This window comes from Microtus oregoni, unplaced genomic scaffold, assembly GCF_018167655.1.
Source record: "Microtus oregoni isolate MIOR12 unplaced genomic scaffold, Mior012 000034F_ref0000314, whole genome shotgun sequence".
Lineage (NCBI taxonomy): Eukaryota > Metazoa > Chordata > Mammalia > Rodentia > Cricetidae > Microtus > Microtus oregoni.
In genome coordinates this window covers 6,134,217-6,141,366 of record NW_024543093.1, presented here as the reverse complement: position 1 = coordinate 6,141,366, position 7,150 = coordinate 6,134,217, and positions in this window count along the sequence as shown.

Here is a 7,150-nt window from a genome sequence, read left to right as displayed (position 1 = left end):
CAGTGGCCATGGCTTCCCCATCCCCAGTGGCCATGGCTTCTCCATCCCCAGAGGCCATGGCTTCTCCACCCTCAGTGGCCATGGCTTCCCCACCCACAGTGGCCATGGCTTCTCCATCCCCAGTGGCTGTGGCTTCCGCATCCCCAGTGGCCGTGGCTTCTCCATCCCCAGTGGCCGTGGCTTCTCCATCCCCAGTGGCCATGGCTTCTCCACCCACAGTAGTCGTGGCTTCTCCATCCCAGTGGCCATGGCTTCTCCATCCCCAGTGGCCATGGCCTCCCCATCCACAGTGGCCATGGTTTCTCCATCCCCAGTGGCCATGGCCTCCCCACCCACAGTGGGCATGGTTTCTCCATCCCCAGTGGCCATGGCCCCCAATCCCAGTGACCATGGCCTTCTCACCCACAATGGTATCTATCTGCCTTAAAAAAAGTACTCCATGGCTGGAATGGAGGTTATACAGTGGCTCAGCAGCAGCCTTCCCCACTCCAAGGCTGATGTGGCTGTGGCTACTGTTGAGTGCCCAGCCAACCATGAGCAGAGGCCAGCACTAAACCATGCTACAGCACATCTTCAATCATAGAAGGGACAGTGCTTGGCTCGTCCTGGAATAAACATTGAGTTTGCTTTGCCTTTCTTGCTTGATTAATGATCCCGCTAAAACTCCCACCTGCACACTTGCACAGTACCCTATCCACGACCGTGATGCTCCACACAGTTCATGGCCAAGGAAGTCTTCCAGTGAGTGCACGCTCGTAAATGTCTCAGGTCTTGCCATGTTCCTCGCTGTTCCAAGGGCTATCTTAATAGAACCATGTATCAGCTGTCCCTTTGGTGACTCAGTTACAAGGCCACCTGGTCCTTATGGGGCTAAGGCAAGAGTCCCCAGAAAGCTACACTTGAGGGTCATCAGCGTGGAACAGGTGCTCAGGGTTCAGCTACAGCCTGACCCCTCCCATCCAGGAGCCAGAGGTGGTGTGGGAGAATGGTCTGTATTCTGTCAATTATATTTTAAATAAACACTGATTGGCCAGTAACCAGGCAGGAAGTATAAGCCGGTCAATGAAAACAGAATTCTGGGAAGGAGGAAGCCCATTCCTCTGCAGTTGTGACCCTGCCACAGAAGAAGCAAGATGTGACTGCCTCGCTGAAAAAGGTACTGAGCCATGTAGCTAACATATACTAGAATAATGGGCTAATATAAGTTATAAGAGTTAATAAGAAGCCTGAGCTAATGGGCCAATCAGTTTACAACTAGTGTAGACCTCTGTGTGATTTCTTTGGACATAATGACTGTGGGAATCAGGCAGGACAGAAAACTCAGTCAACAAGAAGGTGAAGTGGCAATTGGCACCATTCTGACACTCCCCCCCCCACACACACACCACCACCACCAGAAAAACTGCTTTCTGTCCTGTGGTGGTGGCACATGCCTGTAATCGCAACACTTGGGGAGTGGGAGGGTCAGGAGTCCATCAGCCTCAGCTACATAGATAGTCAAGCCTATGTTACAAGACCCTATCTCAAAAAAGAGAACAAGGAGCCGGGCGATGGTGGCGCACGCCTTTAATCCCAGCACTCGGGAGGCAGAGGCAGGTGGATCTCTGTGAGTTCGAGACCAGCCTGGTCTATAGAGCTATTCCAGGACAGGCTCCAAAGCCACAGAGAAACCCTGCCTCGAAAAACCAAAAAAAAAAAAAAAAAAAAAAAAAAAAAAAAAAAAAAAAAAAAAAGAGAACAAGGAGCTGGGCGGTGGTGGCGCACGCCTTTAATCCCAGCACTTGGGAGGCAGGGGCAGGCGGATCTCTGTGAGTTTGAGGCCAGCTTAATCTACAAAAGCTAGTCCCAGGACAGGCTCCAAAGCTACAAAGAAGCCCTGTCTTGAAAAACTAAATGAGAGAGAGAGAGAGAGAGAGAGAGAGAGAGAGAGAGAGAAAGGAGCTAAGCTGCTCAGCCATTCGAATGTGCACTGCTCTTCCTGAGGACACAAGTTCGGTTCCCAACACCCACTGGCATCTTACAACCACTTGTAATTTGAGTTCCATAGAATCCCATGTTCTCATCTGGCTTCTGCAGGTACTTACACTCATAGAACTCAGAACCACCAGTTTAGGGATGGCACCACCCACAATGGACCTGGCCCATCAATCACTAATTAAGAAAATACCCTACAGCTGGATCTTCTTCCTCTTCTTTTTTTTTTTTTTTTTTTTTTTTTTTTTTTTTTTTTTTTTTTGCTTGTTTTTTGGTCAGGCCAGCCTGGGCTATGGGAGACCTTCATTGATTACAACAGGAAATACTCTTACTGTAGCCTTTAAATCAGTGGACCGGTAAAGACGATACCACTCACTAACCTGGGCCTGCGCCATTCAGCACTTTGGGATCCTAATTAGAACGAGGTGAAGGAAGGGGTGATCCATTCTCTCTTCTTAGGCTTTCTTCCTGCCCTCAGACACACCTGCTCCACTACGCGGCCTTTTCCTCCTCCTCCTCACCCCATCAACCCCCCCTCCGTCCCAGCCCCCATACACAGTCTCAGGTCTCCAGAAAGCAAATGAGTGTTGGTAGAACTTCTCTGACTGGATAATTCTGTGGTCCTAGCGCCTTATTTCCTGTGTGTGTGTGTGTGTGTGCGCGCGCATGCGTACCTGGGCCGTCATCCTGAGTTCAGCTGTGCCCACTCTCAAACAACCACCCAGGTGAGATAATCGCCTGTTTATTTCCCCTCACAGAGAGGTAGGGAGATCACGGACCCTCACCCGAGTACCCAGCTGCTTCTTATCACATGGTCTCAGGGCACAGCTAGAGGATACAGTGGGAGGGGGCTCCACCTATGCTGCATCTCTGCTGGGTGGAGACTTTCTGCTGTGGCCTCAAGTCAGAGAGGCACCCTCACTCCTATGCGTAGCCCCTCCCCAATGCTCTGTGAGGAAGCCCAATAAACTCACAGAGTGAACTTCAGCAGACTCACACCTTGCTTTATGATTGGGACCTTAGAAGAAAGGGTAGACGTTGTTTCTATCCCCCCTGTAGAGGGACTTTTTCGCGACAAAAGATTGCCTATACATGTGTACAGATAAATAGTCTGCCTATCAGTTGATCTATTATCTAACTCATTTTGTTTCTCTGGAGCGCTGGAAGTCACAAAGATCTCATTTCCAGACGAACAGCCCACCTTCCTACTTCCTAGCCTAGACAGTGCCAATAGGTGGTGCTATATGCCCTAATTAAATGCTGTGTGTGCTCATCCTACCAGGGGCTTGACTCAGCAGAGCAGGGAGGTGGCCCAGGTGGAAGCCCCGATTGCCACAGCCCTCCTCCTGCCTCCTGGAGCCTCAGGTCCCCTCGCGGCTGTAGTTCACTCCCGCTCACAACAGGCTGGGTTCTTTCCCTGGCCTGACCCACCATGTCGGTGTGATACGGAGGCATCACGAGAAAGCAGACTTTTCGCTCTGCAGGTGCAGGTGAGCACATGGTGTGCCCAGCAGCCTCCTCTGGCGCTGTTACCAGGGGCCTGCGTAGAGCACTACATTCTGTTTGCACGGCTGCCCGTGATAAGGCTAAGCTAACATCCGCAGGCTGGATCCTGACTCCAGAGCATGGCAGTGCTCCAGGGGCCAGCAGCCTCTATCCAGGAAGTCCCCGGGGAGAGAGAGAAGCCTGTGCCCATTATCAACTCTGCCTTAGAGTCTAGAAACCGAGCGTGGTTGGACAAGGTCATCTCCGTTTCACTGAGAGGCAATCTGTTGTCCCCAGGGCTTGGACTTGTCACACAGCCACAGACGTAGCTGTCATCTCTTCGCCATCCCCAAGGATGTGAAGACACAGCGCCCTTCTCAATGTCTGTCCTCTCCCAGTAAATGGCTCCTTATCCATTTTTATTCTCTGGGAGCCCACCCTCCCAGCAGCAGATGCCCAGCCTGATAAATACTCCCCAGCATCCCTCTGGGTCCCATCGCTTTTCCGTTGCTGCTGCCCTAGCTCCCTCGAGCCTGGGCTAGTTGTTAAGGAGTCTGGTGGAGCCTCCCCAGCCTGCCTCTCAACCTGGCAGCCATGTTCAAGCAGCTTTCAAAGGGTGAACAGTTAGGAGAAAAGTGTCGAGGAGCTCGGGCATCTGGACAGGCTGCTAGAGAGGCCAGGGAGGCGGCTAAGTTGGTAAAGTACATGTTTACCTTATAAACACAGGGGCCCGAGATTGGATGCTCAGGAGTTCTGCCACCTGTGCCTATCATCCCAGCACTGGGAAGGGAGAGACTCGAGGACCCTGGGGTTTGCTGGCCAGCCAGTCTAGCTGCACAGTCGATCTCCTGGTTCAGCGAAACCCTGTCTCTAAAAGGAAGGTGGGGGGCAATGGGGAAAGATACCTGATGTCTGGCTCTGGATCTGTGCTCACACATATACACGCACACACACACACACTGCTGTTGACTTATTTCTTTGGACCTGGACATTTTCAGTCTTAAAGAACTTTGTTGTGAGCCGGGCGGTGGTGGCGCACGCCTTTAATCCCAGCACTCGGGAGGCAGAGGCAGGCGGATCTCTGTGAGTTCGAGGCCAGCCTGGTCTACAAGAGCTAGTTCCAGGACAGGAACCAAAAGCTACGGAGAAACCCTGTCTCGAAAAATCAAAAAAAAAAAAAGAACTTTGTTGTGTCTTTATGTATGTGCATGCGTGAATATGGGTGTCCGTGTGCCGCAGTGCACGCATAGAGGTCAGAGGACAGCTTGCAGGAGTCAATCCTCTCCTACTGTGGGATACGAAATCGAACTCAGGTCGTCAAGTTTGTATAGTGAGCGCTTTCAGCTCACTGTGCCTCCTCACCGGCCCTCTCTGGATTCGTTTAGTTACTTAGAGCATTGTCTAATTAGCTCTGCTTGGGATGGCCCCCATCAGTCCCTGTTTCCAACCTGGGTGTGTGTCATGGCCACCCTCGTCCCGCAGGATGACACGCGACACACCGGAGCTCTTCTCACTGCAGTTTATTCCAGGACTTTATTCACTTTCTCTCTTACTTTCTCTCTTTCCCTCTCTCTTCCCCTCTCTCTCCGGGCAAACCTCTCCCAGCCCGTAAGTAGGCATGGGCTGCCAATCCCGGATTGCCAGGTGGGCACTGCCTATAGGTTCACACATATGCAAGCAGCTGATAATCATTGCGTTATCAGGCCCCAGCCAATATTAGGAGCTGATTATCAGGTGTGGCTCCATGCTGCTTGCTACAGGTGTAGGCCATGCTTTCTCATGTCTTTCCATATTTTGTCTTTTTTTAATGCTGAGCCTTTAGATAGTAACATGGTGTGATGCCTCTGAAATGAGACCCCTGCCTGTCGTCTATTCTATCCCCGCCACATCTCATCACCAAGTGGCTTCTCAACCTGCGTCTGTGCAGCCCACATTCCGTGTACCAGACCCGGCTCCCTCCCTTGGTGGTGAACTTCAGTTAGACACCAAAGTCCCCCGGTCTTTGCTGCAGGGCTCTGTGGGAAGCAGAGCTCCATCTCACACAGGCAAGTCGTGGCCAGCTCTGCTTAGCCTTGGTTTTCTCCGTGCTCGGGGCCTGGAGGTCAGCTGGAGGTGGGATCCAAGGGCCTCCCAGGGTCCTTTCCTGAGCCTGTGCCTTTCCTGACCTTTGTGACATTGTGTGACTTTCCAGGTTCCCAGACCATGGTCGAACTTTGCAAAGCACTTATGCCCTATTCATTCCCCATTCATTGTCCACTTTTCCCTTTGCAGCTTCTGTTTTTTACATGTGAATATGGTGTGTGTGTTGGGGGGGGTGTTTACATGTATGGAAGGACACATGTGAGGGTGGTATATGTGCACCTGTGTCTTGTCTATGTAGCGGCCAGAAGTTGATAACATATGTCTGTATCAGTTGCTCGCCACCTTGTATCTAGAGTGTGCTGTTTGGGTGTAGTATTAGCTAGCCAACATGCTCCAGGGATCCCCTGTGTCTTCCCCCTGAGCTCCAGGGTTACAGTGGTCCCTATACCCGCCCAGCCTTTACATGGATGCTGGGTGTCTGAACTCTGATCCTCGGGCTTGTACATGTGTTTTCACTCACCAAAACATCTCCCCAGCCTTCCCTTTTAAGCTTCTTGGTTAGCCTAGTGTCTGCTCTTGTCAGCTATGAAATCGGGCCACTTCAAAATATTTTTTAACAAAGGTCCCTTGGGGAATACTAGGTGACCTTCAAGTTGAGTCAAGTAAAAGGAGCCTTGCAAAGAGGGTTTCCAGAGAATCACCAACAGTTCAAATGATAACCGTTCTCCCAAACTGAAGCTGTCTTGGAGTTGCAGCTCACATCCTTCCTCCTCCGGAATCTAGCTGAGCCCTGGAAGGAGACAATGGACTGCTACACAGCTCCGAGGGAAGCAACCATGGCTAGACACCACAAAGACTCAGAGGGGCCTCAAGTGTGAGGAGTGAAGTCAGACCACAAAGGGAACTCACTGAATGTTCCCATTCACATCAAGTTCTAGGAAATGCTAAGCAACCTACTGTTACGGAAAGATCTGTAGCTGCCAGGATGGTGCATCCTGAATGGAATGTCATTTCCGGGAAAGACAAAACTCACTACAATTGGCCAAATTGCATTCCTTAGTAAGAGCAGGTTTGGTACATAATTATGTAACTTCAGTTAAGCTACTTTTTGTTAATTTTTTTATTTTGTTTGAGACAGAGTCTCATCTATATGCCCCTGGCTACCCTAGAAATCACTGTAAACCAGGCTGGCCACAGAGATCCAGCTGCCTCTGCCCCCTGGTGATGGGTTTAAAGGTGTGCACCACCATGCCCAGCAGGTTAAACTGTTTGGAAAGCTGGATCTACTGCCTACTAACAGTTGACTTCCTCACCCTATCCCACCACAACACCCACGGCTCCAGCCTCCCTCATCTAGAGCCCATGAGATCCTGAATTTCACTCAGACTAGGTCCTGTTCCAGGTCCTTATCTGCCTTTGGGCCTTCTCCACAGGAAACTTGGCCTGGCCAGTGTCTGCCATCAAACCGGCCCTTTCCTTCTCCCTGGCTAACATTACCTATTCCCATCTCAGAACTTGGGCCCAGGCCCGACCTGTGCTCTCCCAAGACCCCACTCAGCATCCCTGTTGTACCAGAATCTTCTATCATGGCAAGGAAAGAGGGTTGGGC